General features: G+C 47.8%; 1 protein-coding gene across 2 annotated transcripts in view; it reads left to right on the forward strand.

Annotated features, from left to right (window-relative positions):
• Nucleotides 1-25,583, forward strand: part of MTUS2 (microtubule associated scaffold protein 2) — an 833,540-nt gene that overhangs the window by 417,380 nt on the left and 390,577 nt on the right. The gene's annotated exons all lie outside the window — the stretch shown is intronic.

Here is a 25,583-nt window from a genome sequence, read left to right on the forward strand (position 1 = left end):
TGGCAAGTTACGGCCTAAAGGTGAAACCCTCCAAGTGTCACCTCCTGAAACCAAAGGTGCAGTACCTGGGACACGTGGTGAGCGCTGACGGAGTGGCTCCCGACCCTGATAAGATCACCGCAATTAAGGAATGGCCAAGCCCCTCCAGCGTAAAAGAAGTGCGGCAGTTCCTCGGGTTGGTAGGCTACTACCGAAGGTTTATTCCCGGTTTCACCAAAAAGGCAGCACCTATGCAGGACCTCCTGATAGGCCAGTCCCGGAAGGCCAAGAACCAGAAGCCGCCCTTCAAATGGGAGGAGCTGGAAGAAGAGTCCTTCCGCCAGCTGAAGATGGCCCTCACGGGGGACGAAATCCTGGCGTACCCGGATTATAGCCAGCCCTTTATCCTCTACACCGACGCCAGTAACATCGGGCTAGGAGCCGTACTGTCCCAGATCCAGCAGGGGAAGGAACGAGTAATCGCCTACGCCAGCCGAAAACTGCGACCCACCGAAAGGAACCCCGAGAATTACAGCTCATTTAAGCTAGAGTTCCTGGCCGTAGTATGGGCAGTCACCGAGCGCTTTAAGCATTACCTCGCTTCTTCCCGGTTCACCGTGTACACGGATAACAACCCGTTGACACACCTGGACACGGCAACACTCGGTGCCCTGGAGCAGAGGTGGATGGCCCGTCTGTCCAACTACGAGTTCACAATCAAATACCGGGCAGGACGCTCCAATACCAACGCGGACGCCTTGTCCAGGATGCCCAACCTGCCGGACGGAGGAGAAGATCCGGAGGGACTGGAAGAAGTTGAACTCCCTGCGTTCCACCGTCATGGGACTATCCAGTATTCCCACCGGGTAAGGAGTAAGCAGGCTGCTACGTTGAACCCCTTACCCCACTACAACTGGGCGGAAACGCAAGACAGCGACCCTGCCATCCGACTGGTGAAGGAGATGCTGACTCGCCCGGAGGCTTGCCTTGAACCAGACGCTCCGGAGGAAGCCAAACAACTATGGGCAGAGAGGAGTCGACTGTTCCTTTACAAGGGGAAATTGTGCCGCAGAATGGTTAACTCCCGGACGCATGAACTACTCTGGCAAGTAGTGGTGCCACGTAGAGACGCAGCCATGGTGATGGAGGCCTACCACGACGGAGCTGGACACTTCGGGTGGAAGAAGCTGGAGTTCCTGCTGCGCGAGCGATTCCACTGGGTAGGCATGAGGGGAACCATTGAGAAGTGGTGCAGAGACTGTGGCCCGTGCAACCTAAGAAGGAAGGACCGTGCCAGCCAGAAGACTCCCCTGCAGTCCATCGTCACCCGGCAACCGTTGGAACTGGTAGCCTTGGATCATGTAAAACTGACCCCAAGCAGAAGTGGCTACGTCTACGCGTTAACCATCGTGGATCATTACTCCCGGTTTCTGGTTGTCGTCCCCGTCAAGGACTTAACGGCTCAAACAGCAGCTAGAGCCTTCCAGCAGCACTTTTGCCGTCCACACGGGTACCCGGACCAAGTGCTGACGGACCAGGGACCTGCCTTTGAAGCGGAGGTCTTCCAGGAATTCTGCAATCTGTATGGCTGCCGGAAGATAAGGACGACACCCTACCATCCGCAAACTAATGGACTTTGTGAGAAAATGAACCAGGTGGTAATGGATCTTCTAAAAACGTTGCCCCTGGAAGAACGCAGTCTGTGGCCTGAGAAGTTGCCCGATCTGGTGGACCTATACAACCACATCCCGGTAGGTTCCACCAACTGTACCCCGGCTTACCTAATGAGGGCAAGACCTGGTAAGTTACCTGTTGACCTGGAAATGGGAGTCCTGACACCCGAGGACACTTCACCAGAAACAGACTGGGACACAGAGAGGCAGCAGCAGTACCGGAGAGTACAGGAGAGCGTGGAGCGAAGTCTCTGTCAGGCTAGGGAAAGACAAGAGAAAACTTACAACCAGTATGCTCCCGCTGTTCCCCTGGTACCCGGAGAGCAGGTCTTGAAGAGGAAGAGACGGCTCCACAAGTTGGACGACCAGTGGGAGAAGGACCCGTACACCGTACTGCCCTCAAGCCACGAGAACCCGAAGGTTTGTACCATCAGTAAAGACGGAGGGGAAACCACAGCCATTGTATCCCGGGACCACCTGAAAAAGTGTCCCGAACAACTGAGGAACCCTGAAGAGGAACAAGAAGACCATCGACCCGTAGAGGAAAGGGAATATATGGTTAGTACTGTGCTCGGGGACTTCCCTCGGTCTTGGACTCAAGTTAATGGTGCAGTTGTGGTACCCGTACTCACCTTCCTCCAACCAGCATCCCAAGCACCTACGGAGCAACAGGTAGAGCTGGAAGAACAGCCGGTCCAGGAGGCAGAAGACCCCACACCAGCAGACCAGGAGGATCAACCCTCTGCTTGCAGTGAGCCTGCCATATCCCTAGTGAGCCAAAGAGCCGGTAGACAGCTGCCCAGTTTACCCTTGACAGCTCCTACACCCTGTAGTTCAGGGCTAGACAGTCAGCTCCGTAGGTCCACTAGGGCCACTAGAGGCCAGTTACCCGCACGTTGGAGGATTTGAAGTGTATAAATTGTTTTATTTATGTTTACCTGTGTATTGTTGCTTGTGTATAATTTTGTGTTTCTAGTTATTTGTAGGAGTCCTTGGTGGATTTACCGGGAAACCCTTGTACATAGTTGGAGCGTAACCCAGGATGGACTAAAGACTGTTAAGGACTCGGGGCAGGACAAACCCCTACCTGGTTACGTCTCCCTGTTTTGCTGAAATGGACACCTTGCTTTTCTTCAAAGACTGCACCCGGTTACGGACATGCCGTGACCACCTTTATGTGTTTCTTCTTATTGTACTGTTATTGTTGTTATATCTTGTTATGTTTTTCTAAAATATGTTTAGTCCCGGAGTACTAAATTTCACTAGGGGGGAATGTGGCACCCCAGGGGTCTGGTTTTCCACAGTAATGTAATGTTATGTCTGAGAGCAGGTGGGAGGTCCTTTGGTCAGGGATCCTGTGCATGCCACACCTCCTGCCCAGTCTTGGGAGGGGAAGAACTTCCCCTGTATAAACCCTGGGCTGAGGCAGGGTTAGTCAGTCAAGGAGAGTAGAGACAGAGAAGCAGCATAGGAAGAAACAGCAGAAGCTCAGTGGGAGCAATATTACTACGAGTCAGGGGCTGGCAGCTGTAGAGCTCGCCCTGACTGAGAAGCTTTCTTACCGGACCCGACGTCCGAGGCTGTGGGGACTAACTCTTACCCAGCAGCAGAAGCCGACCGGCAGGGGATTTCAGGTCCTCAGGCCCAGAAACCCGAAGGCACGGTCACACGCGTGGGACCAGCACCGCCATCGTGGAGCGGAAGCCATTAGAAGGCCCCGAGTCACCGGCCATACGGGTGAGCACCACACGGTACACTCAGGGACGTGGGCTACTTATATCCGCTTCTAGCAAGGTAGCCAGAAGAGTACAGTCAGTTTGGGAGGCCTACAACTCCGCCTGGCCAGGGGAGATCCCATCTGCTCAAGGACTGACCAGGCCCCGTTCACTAGCAAGTACTCCGGAAGGGTCTATCGTTGTTACCAGTAAAGACCCTGAATTACACCGCACCGTCTCTGAGTGGTTCCTGCTACCCCCATCATCCACATCTGCTGCCCTGAGGCCATACCCCTCCCGTTGGGGGTTATACCATCTACGCTGCACCATCCATCCACCGGCCTCAGCGGACTGTCCTGCAGCGGCAGCTCCATAGCTGCATTCAACGGGTGGCGTAGTCGTCCTGCATCTACCGCTGTTACATCGCCGCTCAGCTTGACTCCCTGGGCACGGACCGGGTCACCGCCACGAGACTACAACCCTCAAGAGATCCGGCTCCGGGTAAGCTCCCGCGTGCGCAACGCAGCGCGACACAGGCCCAGGGGCGCGTCACATCTCTATCATTGCAGTCTCTGCTGGTGGGGGCGGTCTCCGCTTTTGGCGCTCTTCTGGGACCAGGCCCACGATGGGAGGTGGTCTCTTGCCACCCTCCGGCACGCCCATAATGGCATCCGCTCTGCCAGGGCGGGAAATCGTCTCAGATGGCGGGAATCGTCTCCTAATGGCGGGAAACTCCGTTGATGGCGGGAAAAGGCTGCAGATGGCGGGCAAACGGCGGGAAACGACCCGAGATGGCGTCCGATGGCGGGGACCCTCCGGAACCGGCGGGAGACTTCTTCTTACGGTAAATATGAACTTTTCTTCAGGCACGCAGTACCCGGTGGTTGCGGGCACGTGATCCTGCCGACTACGCCAAAGTTGACGCGCCCCCTGGGCCATGTTCAAGGGACACCCGGAGCCGGATCTGGATAGGGGTAGTAGTCCTTGTGGCGGTGACCCGGTCCGTGCCCAGGGTGGTCAAACTACGTGTGTGGCAGTCTTTGTAGATGTTGTTTAAGTGTCGACTACGCCACCCGTTGATTGCGGCTAGGTGGCCGCCGCTGCAGAGCAGACCGCTGAGGCCGGTGGTAGGATTGTGCAGCAAGGATGGTATAACCCCCAACGGGAGGGGTATGGCCTCAGGGCAGCAGATGTGGAAGATGGTGGTTGTGATGGTGCAGCAAGGAAGCTCAGAGACATGCGATGCAGTTTCAGGGTTTTTACTCACAGGTGTTGCTCTGGTCACTCCGGCCTTGAGTGACCACCCGAGCCGTGCTGCGTCCACCAGGTGTGGGACTTCACCAACTCCCAGGCAGTCCAGAGCGTGGTCCTGAGCTCCCCTCTCTTCCTTCCTACTGGCCGTTCCCACCAGGGATCCACCTTTGTCCGGCTCCCTCGGGCCTCTTGGTGGTAAAACCTTCTCTGGCTTTCCTGACCCTATTCGTGGTGTGCCTTCCTGGTGGATGTGGTGAGGGTCGTGCCAAAACTTGACCACGACCTCCGGTTCCTGGCTGAGGATCATTAGCCTCCACCAGTTTGGGATCCGGTACCCTGATCTGCCAACCCTTCACCCGTTAACTTGTGGGATCTCAGGGTTCCCTCTTGTCCTGCGTCTCTAGTTAGTTAGTAAGTAAAGCCGAATAAAGACTTGCGTCCATCAAGTTCGACCTGTTAGTTCTGTAATTGCTAAAGTTGATCCAGAGGAGGGCAAAAACCCCAAATGATTTAGCCAATCTTCACCTGAGGAAAAATTCCCTCCAGGAAAAATTCCCTCCAATTCCCTCTGGGCCTTTCTTCATCCTCCTCTCCACTACAGGCCTGGCCCTAGAGCTGGGCCCAGCCGGAGCCACAGCTCCCCGTCAGCCCTCTCTGAACTCTCCCTCTGACTCAACCCTGTCTCTAGATGGTGCCCACCATATATACTCCCTCTATGTGTGAGCCCAGGTGACTAGCACCCAATGGGCTCCTACCTCTATGCCCAGAGTCCCTCCCCTATCTGCCCCTACACTACTGGGATGTTCCTCCCCCCCTCCCACTCCAGCCAGGGACAGACGCTGTCGTACCTGCACATCTAACTGGTGGGAGTACCGTAGTTCTGTCCCCCGGAAATGGGATGAATGTAGTGCATGCAGCTATCTGAGCTCAGTCCCACACTCCATCCTTACCCGGGAGTGGAATACCACACCTCTGGTTCGAGGTGCAATACCCCTGTAGCAGCCGAGTCCTCGGGGTGCTACAATTTCCTGCCATGTGACCCATGTCACCTCCCCTTAATAAATTAAGTCTATTTGTGAGTGTAATTTTTGATAAGTTGCGTTGCCATTGTCTTAAAATATTTTTTTTATCTTGAAATACAGTACAGACCAAAAGTTTGGACACACCTTCTCACTTAAAGATTTTTCTGTATTTTCATGACTGAAAATTGTACATTCACATTGAAGGCATCAAAACTATGAATTAACACATGTGGAATTATATACTTAACAAAAAAGTGTGAAACAACTGAAAATATGTCTTATATTCTAGGTTCTTCAAAGTAGCCACCTTTTGCTTTGATGACTGCTTTGCACACTCTTAGCATTCTCTTGATGAGCTTCAAGAGGTAGTCACCAGAAATGGTTTTCACTTCACAGGTATGCCCTGTCAGGTTTAATAAGTGGGATTTCTTGCCTTATAAATGGGGTCCATCAATTGTGTTGTGCAGAAGTCAGGTGGATACACAGCTGATAGTCCTACTGAATAGGCTTTTAGAATTTGTATTATGGCAAGAAAAAAGCAGCTAAGTAAAGAAAAATGAGTGGCCATCATTACTTTAAGAAATGAAGGTCAGTCAGTCCGAAAAATTGGGAAAACTTTGAAAGTGTCCCGAAGTGCAGTTGTAAAAACCATCAAGCGCTACAAAGAAACTGGCTCACGTGAGGACCGCCCCAGGAAAAGATGACCAAGAGTCACCTCTGCTTCTGAGGATAAGTTTATCCGAGTCACCAGCCTCAGAAATCGCAGGTTAACAGCAGCTCAGATTAGAGACCAGGTCAATGCCACACAGAGTTCTATCAGCAGACACATCTCTACAACAACTGTTAAGAGGAGACTTTGTGCAGCAGGCCTTCATGCTAAAATAGCTGCTAGGAAACCACTGCTAAGGACAGGCAACAAGCAGAAGAGACTTGTTTGGGCTAAAGAACACAAGGAATGGACATTAGAACAGTGGAAATCTGTGCTTTGGTCTGATGAGTCCAAATTTGAGATCTTTGGTTCCAACCACCGTGTCTTTGTGTGATGCAGAAAAGGTGAACGGATGGACCCTACATGCCTGGTTCCCACCGTGAAGCATGGAGGAGGAGGTGTGATGGTGTGGGGGTGCTTTGCTGGTGACACTGTTGGGGATTTATTCAAAATTGAAGGCATACTGAACCAGCATGGCTACCACAGCATCTTTCAACGGCATGCTATTCCATCCGGTTTGCGTTTAGTTGGACCATCATTTATTTTTCAACAGGACTATGACCCTAAACACACCTCCAGGCTGTGTAAGGGCTATTTGACCAAGAAGGAGAGTGATGGGGTGCTACTCCAGATGACCTGGCCTCCACAGTCACCAGACCTGAACCCAATCGAGATGGTTTGGGGTGAGCTGGACCGCAGAGTGAAGGCAAAAGGGCCAACAAGTGCGAAGCATCTCTGGGAACTCCTTCAAGATTATTGGAAGACCATTTCCAGTGACTACCTCTTGAAGCTCATCAAGAGAATGCCAAGAGTGTGCAAAGCAGTCATCAAAATAAAAGGTGGCTACTTTGAAGAACCTAGAATATAAGACATATTTTCAGTTGTTTCACACTTTTTTGTTAAGTATATAATTCCACATGTGTTAATTCATAGTTTTGATGCATTCAGTGTGAATGTACAATTTTCATAGTCATGAAAATACAGAAAAATCTTTAAATGAGAAGGTGTGTCCAAACTTTTGGTCTGTACTGTAGGTTTTTAAGGATTTCAACTTTACATGGGTTTTCCATGACTTTTTCCTGTGGCTGTATTTTATACAGCATGAACTGCTCACAGTGCATAGATACTGCACATATTCCCATTCCGACGTACTTCTCCGACTGTCTCCCATCCCATTTCTACCACAGTCAATGATGATCTCTATTTTTCTCTTTTGAGTTTGGTAAACTCCCCATATTTGATGTGCTAATCTCTCTGACTTGCTAATAGAATCTGATGAATGATATCCCTAAGGCATTCCTGGTAAAGAAAGACAGTGGCAAAAACTAGAACTAAGAGACATAATTCAAAACTAATTTAAAGCCAAGCTGTAACATTTGTCAAAACAGAATACTTAGCACATGAAATATTAATGCTTCCTCGAAATAGAGGACGCCTCATACTGAGTAGCTGTTATACAGAGGTAATCTAACAATAACAACATTATCTGAGTTAAAAAGACATTAAAGTCATCAATATCAGATCAGCAGGGGTCCGAAACTTGGCACCCCCTCCAATTAACATTTTAATGGGAGCTGAGCTGCAGTACTCAAGAGTGGTCATAGCATATTGTATGGCGATGTGCTGCTCTCACTCTGTATACTGCATTTCCAGTGGACTGCATTTCTCTAGTGTCTGATAACAGCTGTTCAATAAGGTCATCAATAGTGTAGTCCCGGAAAACCCCTTTAAACTGTCCACCAAAATAAAAAAAATTGTTAAAATATGCTTAACTTAGTAAGTTATTTAACTTGGTAGTATAATTCCCACCTACAAGTGCCCCAGTCTTCAGTTAAAGGGAATCTGTCACCAGATTTTTTGCTACCTCATCTGACAGCTGCATAATGTAGAAAAAGAGACCCCGACCAGCGATGTGTCATTTAGTTCACTGGGTGCAGCAGTTGTGACACAATCAGAGCTTTTATACATAGCATGTAGCAGAGCTCAGAAAGCTAACCCCGCCCCTACCATAGCGTTCTGTGTACACTGTATATTGACAGTGAGTTGCTAATTAGTGATGGGGGCGGAGTTGGACCAGGATGCATGTGAGTTGTAGTCTAGGCAGTAATAATTTCCTGCTCATAAAACACTACTTGTATTGAAACAATAGCACACAGCCTAATAAATGACACATCACTAAAATCAGTGACTGAGCCCCTACATAAGATTACATAGCAAAAACCTGCTGACAGATTCCCCTTAAAGAGATTTTTTTCCTAACCCCAAATACACTTATATACCCAAAATTATAAACAGAGCAGTTACTCATCCTTCCTGAGTCCAGCACCAGCTCTCTACCTCTGCTCAGGTCTTGGTGTTTTGGCTACAGCGGTGATGTCACATTGACAGCCAAAACACAGAGACCTGAACAGCATTGAGGAGCCAGCTCGTTCATTATTTTAGGTATATAAGAGCATTTGGGGTCCACTTTATTTGAACTGGAAAATCCCTTTAAAGGTGCCAGATCTGTGTTGCAGTAGGTCCTTTTCCAGTTTGGGTGCAACAAAGGGTAGCATTTCTGGTATGGTGTGTATAAGGGTCTAGCCGTTTGCTCATTTTAATAGCTATGTCTGACTTCTTTTTTGTCTAAACATCGGTTGTAGAAGAAGGGGGCTGATTTAACTTCTAAACTTAGTGGTCAGCCAAACACCTTCACACACAGCTCTGGTCAAGTGCCGGCATGGAGAAGAACGCCATCCTGTGTGAGAAACAAACTTGAAGGGGATCAGAGGTTGAAGCTTTAAGTTAAAGATAGTGGAACGTTTCAGACGGGAACCATATTCATAAGACTGATTACAGATGTCTGTGTTTCATGGTCCATTTACAGACCGCAATGCCCGGACTGACTACGGGTATACAGGCTAGATTTAACAGCTTTATAGGCATAAGTGAAGCATTTACTCTCTGATCAGGAGACCAGCAGTCACTCCAGGCATTAAAGTCCTTATACTTTATTTATTTAATGGCCTTTGGCTTGATCTCCAGCCATGGTGACTCGATGGATGAACACTGTGTAGGAAGATTGATCTTGTGCAGCCTAGATAGGTCCACCAGGGTCTTCTCCTCCACTGTCTTGATTGTATCAAGCCATCAGGTTGCTGGTCTTCCTCTTCGCCTTGTTCCTTCTATTCTTCTGACCATGATGTCCTTCTCCAGTGATTGCTCCCTTGGTATGGTGTGTCCAAAATAGGCAAGTCATAGCTTGGTGATCCTTGCTTCTAGTGACATGCCTGGCTTGATTTGTTTGTTCTTCTTGCCACCCATGGTATAGATAACATCCTTCTCCAGCATCACATTTTGAAGGCGTTGATTCTCCTTATGTCTTGTTTCTTTAAAGACGTCCTTATACAAACCGTGAAAAATGGAAGTCAGAATAAGGCCTTAGTTACAAAAGTTAGTATGTTAAGCACATCTAACATTTTTCTCTTTAGCTGGACTACCCCTCTAAGGTCCGAGATACAGTGCTAACCTTCATGCAAACTTGTTACTGAAGACGCTCTAGTCATCCTGAAGATGTGACTTTGCCCTGCTGCCAATCTGAACATGACCACTCATGTCAGAATGATGATGGCACAACTTTACATAGCAGGTGTATAATTTAGCTCATCAATGCTCTAAAGTTGGCTTTACTTACTTTAAAGCACTACTCCAACTGTTTTTTTTTTCAGCTCTGGAGTGGCGCTTTAAATGTAATTCCATTGTTCCCTATCATATACTCATCCTTCAACATCTTCAGTTTTTCGGCACAGCTCCGGTCTTGCTGTGACATCTTGGGCCCATAACTTTTGACTGGCTGGAAGTAAGAAGTTACATCACAAGCTCTCAATGAAAGTCCATGAGAGCCAGAACAAGGCCAGAATGAGGCTCTCATAGACTTACATTGAAAAGTGACCTCTGCGCCACTCCATGAAACTCTGGAACTGCAAACAGGTCACTTTTCGCCGGAGACCAACGGAAGCGGAGCTGGAAAATGATGAAGGTTGTGGCACGTGAGTATGAGACAAGGGGCAGGGAAATTACATTTAAAGCACCACTCCAGCTGTGCATTTAAAAAACCCAATGGAGTGGTGCTTTAATAGTGGCTAAAAAGACCATTCTGACCATCCGCAGGGCACATCATAATAGGCGGCAATTCTTCGAAATACCGACGGGTAAATAAATGTCCAAACTGTGTTTGTGAAATAAATTGTATGAGAATATTTTGTAGTAGCATTTGATTCTCCCCGGGAGAAAGGTCAGAGAAGCTTGTATTTACTCTGAAAGTCAGCCCCAGCTGGGAGCGGGAGCCGCTGCGTGAGTATCATCGGGAGAGCTCACCTCATCAGCGGGCCGACTCTGGGTGAGGATCCTGCTGGAGTGGCATTTATAATTTGCAGTTTCGTGCATGTATTGTGCGTTCACGCAGTAGCCCCAATCTGACGATATCTTATTTTCCATGGACTTGTTTGTTTTATAAGATAAATTGCCTTGTGAGTGTGATTGCAAGTAGAAAGAAAAGGGAAATTGTCTTTTGGGAGCACTTCAAAATGCACACTTTAAAGTAATGGGATTTTCATGCCGCTGATTTTTTATGCTATTGATGTAGTGTTTGCAGCAGAATAGGAAAATTCTGCATAATTTCTTACTAAATGTGAACTCACAATTGTGCTCCACCTAGATGCATTGCAGTTTTACGACCTATTCAATTCTGCTTTCTAATGTCCTTCACTCAGTTCCCATCTCCAAGATCCAATCCCAATATGTAGTAGGTGTAATAATAATAACATTAGCAAATAATTCCAATTAGAAATGTAGTATAGTTCTTCTGATTCACTATGTCACGTACCCCATGTGCAGGGCATTACAGTAGATTAGGTATCCATGGTTATGACTACTCATATAGTGACAGTTAATTAGTTGTTATTGGTCGTAACCATGGATACCTAAGCTACTGCAATTTGCTAATATTATTATTACGCCTACTACATATTGGGATAGGATCTTGGAGATGGGAATATTCCTTTAAGGGTATTTGCACACATCTTTTTCTCGAGGATTCTCCTGGAACCTGCATGAAAAAGTGCCGCAAAAAATGAACATAGTGCACAGCAATGCAAAATCGACATTGCTGCCACATGCTCAGTCTTTTGTCACTTCTTTTAACCGCTCCAGGATTTGGAAACCCCGAAGAAGTTAGAAGAAGTAGCATGTTTATTCACATACCACTATAAAGGAAAGTATAGAGAAAAGACACTGATGGTAGAGTTCCTGCATAAAAACGACAGCTGAGCCGCGCCAGCAAAGCCACTTCAGGAAAAAGACCACAGCGTTTTCCCAAAGCAGCTTTGCCTAGAAAAACTTGTTGCCTGAAAAAGACATCATGTTCACATACCCTCAAAGAATTTGTCCAGCCTAGAACAAATTTTCGACAAATTTTCGACATGCAGTGTAGACTTGCTGAATCCTAACAGTGTGTAATGTACACACTGTTAGGATTCGGCACTGCTTGTAGGTTCGAATGGTCATTACTAGTGTTGAGCCACCCCCGTAGTGTTCGAGTTCGGTTCGGTTCGTCGAACACCCGTGTGTTCGCCGAACTGTTCGTCGAACTGTTCGTCGAACACCTTCGAACACCGTTAAAACCAATGGCAGGCAAACAAAAACACATAGAAACACATAGAAAACACCTTCAAAGGTGTCCAAAAGCTGACAAACTGCTCAGAAGACATAACTAACACATGGAAAAGTGACAAGTACATATAGTCATGCGAAAATAAAAGAGGTGGAGGAGTAAAAGGAGGGGGAGACACAGATATAGGCATGTCATGCCCTTCTAAAATCCAAAAAGTGAGAAGCCGATACGGCCAGTCCGCTTCTGCCCGTGCCACCTCCGTGTCGCCGGGTTTGTGCCAGAGCCGCGGTGAACCCTGATGGCCAGCCCCCCTCTCCCAATACTGGTGCCTGTCCGCTGGTGGGTCGAGCGAGCCCCCCTGTGGTGGAGGCAGCTCTAAGCTTTTTAATTTAAATTGTCTCTCTAATTTGAATGAATACACTTTAAATCCATTTACAAGGATCTATTGGAGGGCAAGTCTCATGCCAGCAGCCGCTTAATTCCAGCTCCAGTAGCGTCCACTAAAGCTGCTGCAGTTAAAAAGCTTTTATAAGGATCGAGCTCGGCTGTCCACCGCAAGGCATCCTACTGCCAGTCCCAGCCCCTATGCCTTGGGGTGCCTCCTGATGCTCTTCACTGAGTATCCCGTGGTCCCGAAGCATTTCCTTTGAAAAAATGAAGTGTCCAAACTACAGGTGGTGTAGCTTGCTTAACAGCCGGGATAATCCGCTGACTAGCAGACCCTGCTACTAGGCACAAAGTATTTCCTGGGCTAGATGCAGTTAAAAATTTGTAATTAGATACTCTCGTTGGATGCTGAGAAAGCATTCCATAGAGTCTCCTGGCACGCCATATATGATTCTCTTAAAAAGCTTGGGGTAGGGGTCTAGGGGACCCTTTTATAGCCAAAATCACGGCCCTGTATCGCAATACGTCACCTAGGCTGAAGATAAATGGAACTGTAGCACCCTGAGGGCTCGGTTGCTACAGAGGTATTGCACCTCACCCAGAGGTGTGATATCTCACTCTCAGGTAAGGATGTAGTGTGGATCAGGACCCGACACCTGCATTCATTACACCACATTGCCGTGGGGCAGGGTGACCAATATGCCCCTGAGATGGGCGCGACAGTCCCTGTCCCTGGCTGGAGTGGGGGGAGGGAACACTGAGGAAGGGGAACCCTGTAGTGCAGGAGCAGGGAGGAAGCAGTTCCTGGGTGCATTGAGAAGGGAGTATAAAAGGTGGGCACCATCTTAGTTCAGTGCAGAGAAGTCTGAGCAGAAGTGGCAGGGAGCAGGGGCTCTGCATGAGCTCTGCTCCGGAGGCGGGCCTAGTAACAGAGGCCCAGGCCTGGAAGAGGGAGAAGGAAGGAAGAGGAGCGGAGAAGGCTCCAGGAACGAGGAACGAAGGGATCTCAGGGGTGCGGACGGGCGAGTCGCCACCGCACGCCAGAATCCACCTGCGTGGAGGGGTCAGGCCAAAGGGGGAGACCGGTCACCGAAACTAGTGGAGGCAGGAAACGACCCTCAGCTAGAAACAGGAGGCTGTGACATTTTATGTGGCGCAGCCCCTTTTCCCACCACTAGGAAGGCACCACATAGGGTCAGGGAAACTGGCGCCAAGTTTACCAAGAGGAGGCCCGAGGCAGCCGGACAGAAGGGTTGGTAAGAAAGGCCAGACAAAGGACACACAAAGGGGGTCCTGTGAAGCACTCCAAAGTTATCTGGGAGTTGTCTGAGCCCCTCACCTGGTGAGCACAGTACGACGTGGGCAGCCGTTACCTGCAGACGTGGTCTGGATAATAAGAACTGTGAGTAAAGGCCCTGGACTGCATCACTGACTCCGTGTCATTACTGCTGCTGCCCTGCACCATCACCCCCATCCTCCGCATACACTGCCCTGAGGCTATACTCCTCCCGTGGGGAGTTATGCTACGCTCTGCTGCACCCACAACACCAGCCTCAGCGGTCTGCCCTGGAGCGGCGGTTCACTCTGACCGCAATCCACGGGTGGCGTAGTCGGACATTTAAACATCAAAACCACATAAATAGTTCCGCCACTGGTTTGACCGCCCTGAGCCACGGAACCGGGTTGCCGCCACGGAGACTACAACCACCAGCATCCACCAAAAAGGGTCCGGCTCCGGGTGTCCCAAGGCCCAGGGGGCGCGTCAGAACATTTTCATCACCTTTCACAATCACCAATGGGACAAGGCAGGGATGTTCTCTGTCCCCTCTCTTATACATCCTAGTGACGGAGCACCTGCTCTCATCAATTCGCCATAACCCCAATATTAGGTGGATTGAGGTGGGAGGCACCGAGTACAAGTGCTCTCTATTTGCTGATGATGTCCTAGTATATATCACTCAATCACATATATCCATCCATGCTGTTATGGCTGAAATAGATCACTTTGTTACATGGTCAAATTTTAAAATCAATGCAGCGAAGTCTGAGGCCCTCGATGTCTCCCTCCCCAAATCCATATAGGATTCCATCCAGTCCAACTTTCCCTTTGCCTGGCCCTCACAGGGTATCAAATACTTAGGAATTCCTATTCATAGAGACCTCTCCCATCTATGTTATCTTAATTTTGGGCCCTTTATTGAACAACTCCATACAGACCACGGTTGGCAAGTTAGAACTGTAAGATTCACTACGTGAACCACTGGTGTTTTGTGGAAAAGCACATGTACACTGTGTTCCAAATTATTATGCAAAAAGTGTTTAGGAGTGATAAGGGAAGAATTTGTTTGTTTGTCAGTTAAACTCATTGATGGTGATGTGTGTCAGGGCTCTTTATATCACTGTAAGCAATTGCAGACACCAGTGCTAATTAGTTTGGCAGGTGTGTCCAATGAAAGGCAAGACTACTTAAGAAGGCTCTCTCACATTATTCAGCAGCCTACATTTTCTGCCAAAATGGGAAAGAAAAAGGATGTGTCGGCTGCTGAGAAGCAACAATTTGTGGAGTGTTTAGGTCAAGGCATGACTACAATCAACATTGTGCGATGATCAGGATGAAGTGTCTTGGCAATCAAGAAGTATGTAGCTGATTCACAGTACACACGTGTGCGTGCTGATAAGGGCAAATTGAGGACTCTTTCCTACAGGCAATTACGTCAGGTTGAAAGAGCAGCGGCAAAAAAGCCTTGTCATAGCAGCAGACAAGTTTTTGAAGCTGCTTGTGCCTCCAACGTCCCCCGTACAACAAGATGCAGGGTCCTTCAGAGGTTTGCAGCTGTGCATACGCCATCCTGTCAACCTCCTCTATCCACTTCACACAAGCAGAAACGGCTCCAGTGGGCCAAACATTACATGAAGACTGATTTCAAAACTGTTTTGTTCACGGATGAGTGCCGTGCAGCGCTCGATGGTCCAGATGGATGGAGTGGAGGATGGCTGGTTGATGGACACCCCACGCAAACACGGCTACAGCACCAACAAGGAGGAGGTGGAGTAATGTTTTGGGCTGGAATCATGGGGAGAGAGATTGTCGGCCCCTTTAGGATCCCTGAAGGCGCTAAAGATGAACTCCATAATGTATGTGGATTTTCTCAAACAGCACTTCCTGCCATGGTTCAAGAAGAAGAACCATGTATTTCACAGCAAGATCATTTTTTTGCATGATAATGCACCATCTCATGCTGCACATAAAACATCTGCATCTCTGGCTGATATTGGCATAAAAGGGGACAAACTTATGGTGTGACCCCCATGCTCCCCTGACCTCTACCCCATTCAGAACCTCTGGAGCATCATCAAAAGGAGTGTCTATGATGGCGGGAGGCAGTTCACATCTAAGCAACAGCTCTGGGAGGGTATTCTGTCCTCATGCAAAACAATTGAAGCAGAAACCATCCAAAACCTGACAAATTCAATGGATGAGAGAGTTCAGAAGCTCCTTTCGAACAAGGGGTCCTATGTGAAAATGTAACATCACCTAGAATAAAGTTTTGAGTTGAAAACTGTTTGATTTCAGTTTCTAATAACCTGCTAATGCTTATAATTTCAAAAATGACCATTTTTTTGGTCTTTATTAAAATGAAAAGGTTGATCGAAAAGTTTGGGGGATCTAAGAGTGTGGCAACCCAGTAGTCATGATTACTTCGAATTCTGACAATATGAGGGTCATGTTGCAGGTAGTGCAGCAAGAAGGCACTTATGTGTCTTGCGCATCTCGGAGCCCCAAAATTATTTTCCGGGCTAGATGCAGCTAAAAATTATTATTAATTTTAAATCTGGTGGAGCTTAGTATAGATGACCTAATAGGATCAGTGCTGCACACTGCTTACAAAGCCCAAATTATTTTCCAGTCAAGATACAGATAAACATGATTAGTAGTGTTGAGCCACCCCCGTAGTGTTCGAGTTCGGTTCGTCGAACACCCGTGTGTTCGCCGAACTGTTCGTCGAACTGTTCGTCGAACACCTTCGAACACCGTTAAAACCAATGGCAGGCAAACAAAAACACATAGAAACACATAGAAAACACCTTCAAAGGTGTCCAAAAGCTGACAAACTGCTCAGAAGACATAACTAACACATGGAAAAGTGACAAGTACATATAGTCATGCGAAAATAAAAGAGGTGGAGGAGTAAAAGGAGGGGGAGACACAGATATAGGCATGTCATGCCCTTCTAAAATCCAAAAAGTGAGAAGCCGACACGGCCAGTCCGCTCCTGCCCGTGCCACCTCCGTGTCGCCGGGTTTGTGCCAGAGCCGCGGTGAACCCTGATGGCCAGCCCCCCTCTCCCAATACTGGTGCCTGTCCGCTGGTGGGTCGAGCGAGCCCCCCTGTGGTGGAGGCAGCTCTAAGCTTTTTAATTTAAATTGTCTCTCTAATTTGAATGAATACACTTTAAATCCATTTACAAGGATCTATTGGAGGGCAAGTCTCATGCCAGCAGCCGCGTAATTCCAGCTCCAGTAGCGTCCACTAAAGCTGCTGCAGTTAAAAAGCTTTTATAAGGATCGAGCTCGGCTGTCCACCGCAAGGCATCCTACTGCCAGTCCCAGCCCCTATGCCTTGGGGTGCCTCCTGATGCTCTTCACTGAGTATCCCGTGGTCCCGAAGCATTTCCTTTGAAAAAATGAAGTGTCCAAACTACAGGTGGTGTAGCTTGCTTAACAGCCGGGATAATCCGCTGACTAGCAGACCCTGCTACTAGGCACAAAGTATTTCCTGGGCTAGATGCAGTTAAAAATTTGTAATTAGATACTCTCGTTGGATGCTGAGAAAGCATTCCATAGAGTCTCCTGGCACGCCATACATGATTCTCTTAAAAAGCTTGGGGTAGGGGTCTAGGGGACCCTTTTATAGCCAAAATCACGGCCCTGTATCACAATACGTCACCTAGGCTGAAGATAAATGGAACTGTAGCACCCTGAGGGCTCGGTTGCTACAGAGGTATTGCACCTCACCCAGAGGTGTGATATCTCACTCTCAGGTAAGGATGTAGTGTGGATCAGGACCCGACACCTGCATGCATTACACCACATTGCCGTGGGGCAGGGCGACCAATATGCCCCTGAGATGGGCACGACAGTCCCTGTCCCTGGCTGGAGTGGGGGGAGGGAACACTGAGGAAGGGGAACCCTGTAGTGCAGGAGCAGGGAGGAAGCAGTTCCTGGGTGCATTGAGAAGGGAGTATAAAAGGTGGGCACCATCTTAGTTCAGTGCAGAGAAGTCTGAGCAGAAGTGGCAGGGAGCAGGGGCTCTGCATGAGCTCTGCTCCGGAGGCGGGCCTAGTAACAGAGGCCCAGGCCTGGAAGAGGGAGAAGGAAGGAAGAGGAGCGGAGAAGGCTCCAGGAACGAGGAACGAAGGGATCTCAGGGGTGCGGACGGGCGAGTCGCCACCGCACGCCAGAATCCACCTGCGTGGAGGGGTCAGGTCAAAGGGGGAGACCGGTCCCCGAAACTAGTGGAGGCAGGAAACGACCCTCAGCTAGAAACAGGAGGCTGTGACATTTTATGTGGCGCAGCCCCTCGCTACACCCGCTAGGAAGGCACCACATAGGGTCAGGGAAACTGGCGCCAAGTTTACCAAGAGGAGGCCCGAGGCAGCCGGACAGAAGGGTTGGTAAGAAAGGCCAGACAAAGGACACACAAAGGGGGTCCTGTGAAGCACTCCAAAGTTATCTGGGAGTTGTCTGAGCCCCTCACCTGGTGAGCACAGTACGACGTGGGCAGCCGTTACCTGCAGACGTGGTCTGGATAATAAGAACTGTGAGTAAAGGCCCTGGACTGCATCACTGACTCCGTGTCATTACTGCTGCTGCCCTGCACCATCACCCCCATCCTCCGCATACACTGCCCTGAGGCTATACTCCTCCCGTGGGGAGTTATGCTACGCTCTGCTGCACCCACAACACCAGCCTCAGCGGTCTGCCCTGGAGCGGCGGTTCACTCTGACCCCAATCCACGGGTGGCGTAGTCGGACATTTAAACATCAAAACCACATAAATAGTTCCGCCACTGGTTTGACCGCCCTGAGCCACGGAACCGGGTTGCCGCCACGGAGACTACAACCACCAGCATCCACCAAAAAGGGTCCAGCTCCGGGTGTCCCAAGGCCCAGGGGGCGCGTCAGAACATTTTCATCACCTTTCACAATCACCAATGGGACAAGGTGTTAGAACCTTGCTGTTAGGTTTTTTTTCCTTTGCTGGTCACATGACCTTGTTGGCTTATTTAATCCTGCTCCGCCCTTCTGGCTTTGCTGGACTTCATTGTATATCTACTTTCTAGCTAGCCTGTGCTCTGTATCTAACTCTGTTAGTTTGCTTGGTCTACGGACCTCTATGTTCTATCTATTTTGTTTGTTCGTCTGTCTGCTACTATTTCTGTTAGGAGGTGTCCCATATTCCTCCCAGTCCTTAGTACTTGTAGGGATTCCCTCCTCACATCTATAGGTCTCCATACAGACTAGATTAGGACTTTAGCAGGTCTGATCGCAGGATCAGGTTCCCTGTTACATCGTAGGGATTCAGCTGAGTCTTATAGTAGGGACAGATCTCCTCTCTTTCCTTAGCTTTGGTAGCAGAACATAACAGTAAGTCCAGCCTGCAAATTCTCTAAGGAAAGATTTTTTTTTTTTTTTTGTTCCATCATGGTGTCGGTTCAGGATTTGGCTAAACACCTGCAGGGACTCTCTCTGGAAGTGGCCGAGCTCCGTCAGCACGTGAGTAACTGTCCTGGAGCATATTTCTTGGAGCCTAAGGTATGTTTGCCGGATTTATTTTTTGGTGAACATCGAGAATTTTTTTCATTTAAAAATGCTTGCTTATTGTATTTTCGTTTGAGACCCAAGTCCTCTGGGGATGAATCCCAGCGCGTAGGGTTCATAATGTCACTTTTGCGCAAAGAGCCTCAGGAGTGGGCCTTTTCTTTGCAACCTAGTGATACATGCTTCAGATCAGTGGATAGTTTTTTTTCTGCTTTAGGACTATTATATGATGATACTGACCGTGTGGCATCAGCTGAGACTGAGTTGAGACGTTTAAAACAAGGATCAGGTAATGTCGAAAAATATTGTACTCATTTTCGTCGTTGGTCCACTCAAACAGGGTGGAACGATTCTGCTCTGAAAAGTCTATTTCTTGCTGGGCTCAGTGAAAGGGTTAAAGACCTGCTAATTGCTTATCCTACACCTGAGGATTTGCAACAGGCTATGCAATTAGCTATACGGGTGGATAGAAGACTGCGTGCTAGGGTTAATGAGAGCAAATCCTCTGCTATGTCAGTTTCTGGTTATGATAATGTGTGTACTAACAGTGGTGAACCGATGGAGATTGGATCGGTGGCACCTCGCTCTCAAGAAAAAGACCGTCGTTTTTCAGAAGGCTTGTGTTTCTATTGCGGAAAATCTGGTCATTTGATTAAAGGCTGTGAGCTTCGTATGAAGAAAGAAAAAAAAAATGGTCAGTCACGCCCGTATTGCCTGTTTAAATTCCAAGGGTATATTTTTAGCTGCTTCCACGATTGCTCAGGAAAAATTAATGGAATTTCGGGTGTTTGTTGATTGCGGGTCTACACTGAATGTAGTTGATGGGGGATTCGTGGAAAAACTCAATTGAAAACCTGAACCTTTATCATCCCCCATTGCTGTGGTTTCTGTGGATGGCTCCCCTTTGAAGAATATTACTCTCAAGGTCAGTGAATTTCCTCTCACTATTAATGGTGTTCACCATGAGAAATTGGATTTGGTAGTGTTGAATAACTTGCCTTCTCCAGTAATATTGGGTTTGCCCTGGTTAAAATTTCACAATCCTGTACTGGATTGGTCTACCAGTGAAATTAAATCCTGGAGCCATAAATGTTATGACAAGTGTTGTAACGGGCGTATTGCAGCTGTGGATAGGGGAGAATTGCCTGTTCCTATTCAGGATTTTTGGAGAGTTTTTTCTGAGAAGGAATCGCAGGTTTTGCCTCCCCATAGAGACTATGATTGTTCTATTGAATTTGTCCCTGGAGCGACTCTTCCTAAAAGTCGTTTATTTAACCTTACCATTCCTGAGAGGAAGGCTTTGGAGGAATACATACAGACAAGTTTGGCCGCCGGTCACATTAGGCCCTCTTAGGCTGTGTGCCCACGTAGCATTTTTCAAGCGTTTTTGATGCGGAATTTCCGCAGCGGAAACGCTTGTAAAACGCTTGGTAACACGCACCCCATGGTCCCCAATGGGATTCCGCAAGTTCTATGCACATGCTGCGGATTTTTCCGCAGCGTTTATGCTGCGTTCAAAAATCCGCAGTATGTCATTTAATTTTGCGTTTCCGCAAGCAGAATTGCCTTTGTTCAATGCATAAAAAACGCAAGGCAATTCCGCATGTGGAAAACGCGTGATAAACGCGCGAAAAAAGCGCGATAAACGCGTGCGGAATTCCGCATGCGTTTTTCCGGGAGAGGACTTGCATTTATGCAGCAGAAATTTTCTGCTTCATAAATGCAACGTGGGCACATAGCCTAAGTCTCCTGTGGCGGTTGGATTTTTTTTTGTAAAAAAAAAGGACGGCGGTTTACGTCCTTGTCTGGATTTTCGTGAGATTAACAAAATTACGGTACGCAATCCTTACCCACTGCCATTGATTCCTGATCTGTTTAACCAGTTATTGGGGGCCAAGTGGTTCTCTAAAATTGACCTTAAGGGGGCATACAATCTGTTGCGCATGAAGGAGGGTGATGAATGGAAGACTGCTTTTAACACTCCTGTGGGTCATTTTGAGAATCTGGTTATGCCTTTTGGTCTTACTAATGCTCCTGCATTTTTTCAGAATCTGATTAATGACATCCTTAGACCTTTGATCGGTAAAAATGTGGTTGTGTATTTGGATGACATTTTGATTTATTCGCCAGATCTGGAGTCTCATTGGAGGAGCGTGCGTGAGGTATTACAGTTATTAATGGACAATTCGCTTTTTGCTAAGCTGGAGAAATGTGAGTTCGCTGTACAGAGAATTAGTTTTTTGGGCTACATTATCTCCAGCAAAGGTTTTGAGATGGATCCGGTTAAGGTTCAGGCTGTGCAGGAATGGCCTAGGCCTATTGGTTTGAAATCGATACAGAGGTTTTTGGGTTTCGCCAATTACTACAGAAAATTCATAAAAAATTTTTCTAGTATTGTCAAACCTCTGACTGATCTCACCAGGAAAGGTGCTGATGCGGTTCAGTGGTCTTCTGAGGCCATTGAAGCTTTTGTGTATCTCAAGGAGAGGTTCACCTCTGCTCCCATCCTTATGCAGCCTGATGTTACTAGGCCGTTTTTGGTTGAGGTTGATGCTTCCTCTGTGGGGGTTGGCGCAGTATTGTCTCAGGATAACGGGGATGGATTACATCCCTGTGCCTTTTTTTCAAAAAAATTTTCGGAGACTGAACTGAATTACGATATTGGTAATCGGGAATTTTTGGCTATTAAACTCGCATTTGAACACTGGCGCCACTTCTTGGAAGGTGCGGAATTTCCCGTTCAGGTTCTTACGGATCATAAAAATCTGATATATCTTGATGCTGCCAAGCGCCTGAATGCCCGTCAGGCTAGGTGGGCACTGTTTTTCTCGCGGTTTAATTTCTCCGTTACTTACATCCCTGGTACTAAGAATGTTAAGGCGGATGCCTTGTCTCGCAGTTTTTCTCCCATAGTCGGTGCTGAGAAAGAGGAAAACATTTTACAATAAGGTGTTGTGATAGCTGCTTTAGACTCCGTTTTGGAAGATGAGATTCTTAAAGCTCAGGAGAATGCCCCATCTAACACTCCTCATGGGAGGTTGTTTGTGCCTGGGACCTTTAGGAGAGATTTGTTTGTTGAGTGTCACGAATCTCGGTTGGCAGGTCATCCCAGAATCTCTGAGACCAAGAGACTGGTGGGTCGCAGTTTTTGGTGGCCTGGATGGCAGAAGGAAGTCATTAAGTGGGTGCGCCAATGTACTATATGTGCTAGATCTAAGTCCTCACATACTCCTGCTGCGGGGTTGCTTTGTCCTTTGGAGGTCCCCAGTGCTCCTTGGACACATTTGGCTATGGACTTTATAACTGACCTTCCCTCCTCTGAGGGTTTTACTGTCATCTGGGTGGTCGTGGACCGTTTTAGCAAGATGTGTCACTTGGTTCCCTTCGTCAAACTGCCCTGCGCTAAAACTCTCGCTAAGGCCTTTGTCAAGGAAATTGTCAGACTTCATGGCGTTCCTACTGACATTGTTTCTGATAGGGGTCCTCAGTTCGTGGCTCGTTTTTGGCGTGCCTTTTGTGACAGGTTGGGAATTCATTTGTCGTTTTCGTCCGGATATCATCCTGAATCTAATGGCCAGACAGAAAGGAAAAACCAGGATGTTGAGCAGTTCTTGCGTTGTTTTGTGGCAGACAATCAAGAGGGGTGGTCTGAGTTTCTGCCACTTGCCGAATTTGCTCTGAACAATCATACATCTTCTTCTGCTGGTTGTTCGCCTTTTTTTTGTTGTTCTGGGAGACATCCGTCGTTTGGGTCGTTCTCCAAGTTGGGATCTGCCGTGCCTGAGGAGGAGAATTTTTCCGGTGATTTGGAAAGAGTTTGGACGGATGTGCGTGGTAATCTTCAGGAGGCCAACAGAAAATCTAAAGACTACTTTGATAGGAAACGACAGGAGGTTTTGTTCGCTGTTGGTGACATGGTTTGGTTGTCCTCTAGGAATCTGCGGTTGAGGATTCCTTCTAAGAAATTGGGTCCCAAGTTTGTAGGGCCCTTTAAGGTGCTTCAGGTTGTCAACCAATCTGCTGTTAGGTTGGAGGTTCCTACCTCCTGGAGAATTAATCCGGTCTTTCATGTCTCTCTGTTAAAAAAAGCTGTTGTGTCGGATGGTGACGCCTCTGCCTCTGTTCCTCCGGTGGTGGAGGACGGGGAATATGAAATTTCTCGCATCCTTGACTCTAGACGGTATAGAGGTAGTTTGCAGTATCTTGTGGCCTGGAAAGGTTTCGGACCCGAGGATAACTCTTGGGTGAGGTCAGATGATGTTTCCGTGTCCAGACTTATCAGAGCGTTTCACAGGAGATTTCCTGATAAGCCTGGTCCTAGGGGATCCGGAGGATCCTCTTAGAAGGGGGGGTACTGTTAGAACCTTGCTGTTAGGTTTTTTTTCCTTTGCTGGTCACATGACCTTGTTGGCCTATTTAATCCTGCTCCGCCCTTCTGGCTTTGCTGGACTTCATTGTATATCTACTTTCTAGCTAGCCTGTGCTCTGTATCTAACTCTGTTAGTTTGCTTGGTCTACGGACCTCTATGTTCTATCTATTTTGTTTGTTTGTCTGTCTGCTACTATTTCTGTTAGGAGGTGTCCCATATTCCTCCCAGTCCTTAGTACTTGTAGGGATTCCCTCCTCACATCTATAGGTCTCCGTACAGACTAGATTAGGACTTTAGCAGGTCTGATCGCAGGATCAGGTTCCCTGTTACATCGTAGGGATTCAGCTGAGTCTTATAGTAGGGACAGATCTCCTCTCTTTCCTTAGCTTTGGTAGCAGAACATAACACAAGGCAGGGATGTTCTCTGTCCCCTCTCTTATACATCCTAGTGACGGAGCACCTGCTCTCATCAATTCGCCATAACCCCAATATTAGGTGGATTGAGGTGGGAGGCACCGAGTACAAGTGCTCTCTATTTGCTGATGATGTCCTAGTATATATCACTCAATCACATATATCCATCCATGCTGTTATGGCTGAAATAGATCACTTTGTTACATGGTCAAATTTTAAAATCAATGCAGCGAAGTCTGAGGCCCTCGATGTCTCCCTCCCCAAATCCATATAGGATTCCATCCAGTCCAACTTTCCCTTTGCCTGGCCCTCACAGGGTATCAAATACTTAGGAATTCCTATTCATAGAGACCTCTCCCATCTATGTTATCTTAATTTTGGGCCCTTTATTGAACAACTCCATACAGACCACGGTTGGCAAGTTAGAACTGTAAGATTCACTACGTGAACCACTGGTGTTTTGTGGAAAAGCACATGTACACTGTGTTCCAAATTATTATGCAAAAAGTGTTTAGGAGTGATAAGGGAAGAATTTGTTTGTTTGTCAGTTAAACTCATTGATGGTGATGTGTGTCAGGGCTCTTTATATCACTGTAAGCAATTGCAGACACCAGTGCTAATTAGTTTGGCAGGTGTGTCCAATGAAAGGCAAGACTACTTAAGAAGGCTCTCTCACATTATTCAGCAGCCTACATTTTCTGCCAAAATGGGAAAGAAAAAGGATGTGTCGGCTGCTGAGAAGCAACAAATTGTGGAGTGTTTAGGTCAAGGCATGACTACAATCAACATTGTGCGATGATCAGGATGAAGTGTCTTGGCAATCAAGAAGTATGTAGCTGATTCACAGTACACACGTCTGCGTGCTGGTAAGGGCAAATTGAGGACTCTTTCCTACAGGCAATTACGTCAGGTTGAAAGAGCAGCGGCAAAAAAGCCTTGTCATAGCAGCAGACAAGTTTTTGAAGCTGCTTGTGCCTCCAACATCCCCCGAACAACAAGATGCAGGGTCCTTCAGAGGTTTGCAGCTGTGCATACGCCATCCTGTCGACCTCCTCTATCTACTTCACACAAGCAGAAACGGCTCCAGTGGGCCAAACATTACATGAAGACTGATTTCAAAACTGTTTTGTTCACGGATGAGTGCCGTGCAGCGCTCGATGGTCCAGATGGATGGAGTGGAGGATGGCTGGTTGATGGACACCCCACGCAAACACGGCTACAGCGCCAACAAGGAGGAGGTGGAGTAATGTTTTGGGCTGGAATCATGGGGAGAGAGATTGTCGGCCCCTTTAGGATCCCTGAAGGCGCTAAAGATGAACTCCATAATGTATGTGGATTTTCTCAAACAGCACTTCCTGCCATGGTTCAAGAAGAAGAACCGTGTATTTCACAGCAAGATCATTTTTCTACATGATAATGCACCATCTCATGCTGCACATAAAACATCTGCATCTCTGGCTGATATGGGCATAAAAGGGGACAAACTTATGGTGTGACCCCCATGCTCCCCTGACCTCTACCCCATTCAGAACCTTTGGAGCATCATTAAAAGGAGTGTCTATGATGGCGGGAGGCAGTTCACATCTAAG

This window comes from Phyllobates terribilis, unplaced genomic scaffold, assembly GCF_046119375.1.
Source record: "Phyllobates terribilis strain yellow unplaced genomic scaffold, ASM4611937v1 Scaffold_2__4_contigs__length_985480577, whole genome shotgun sequence".
In the NCBI taxonomy this organism is placed as follows: domain Eukaryota; kingdom Metazoa; phylum Chordata; class Amphibia; order Anura; family Dendrobatidae; genus Phyllobates; species Phyllobates terribilis.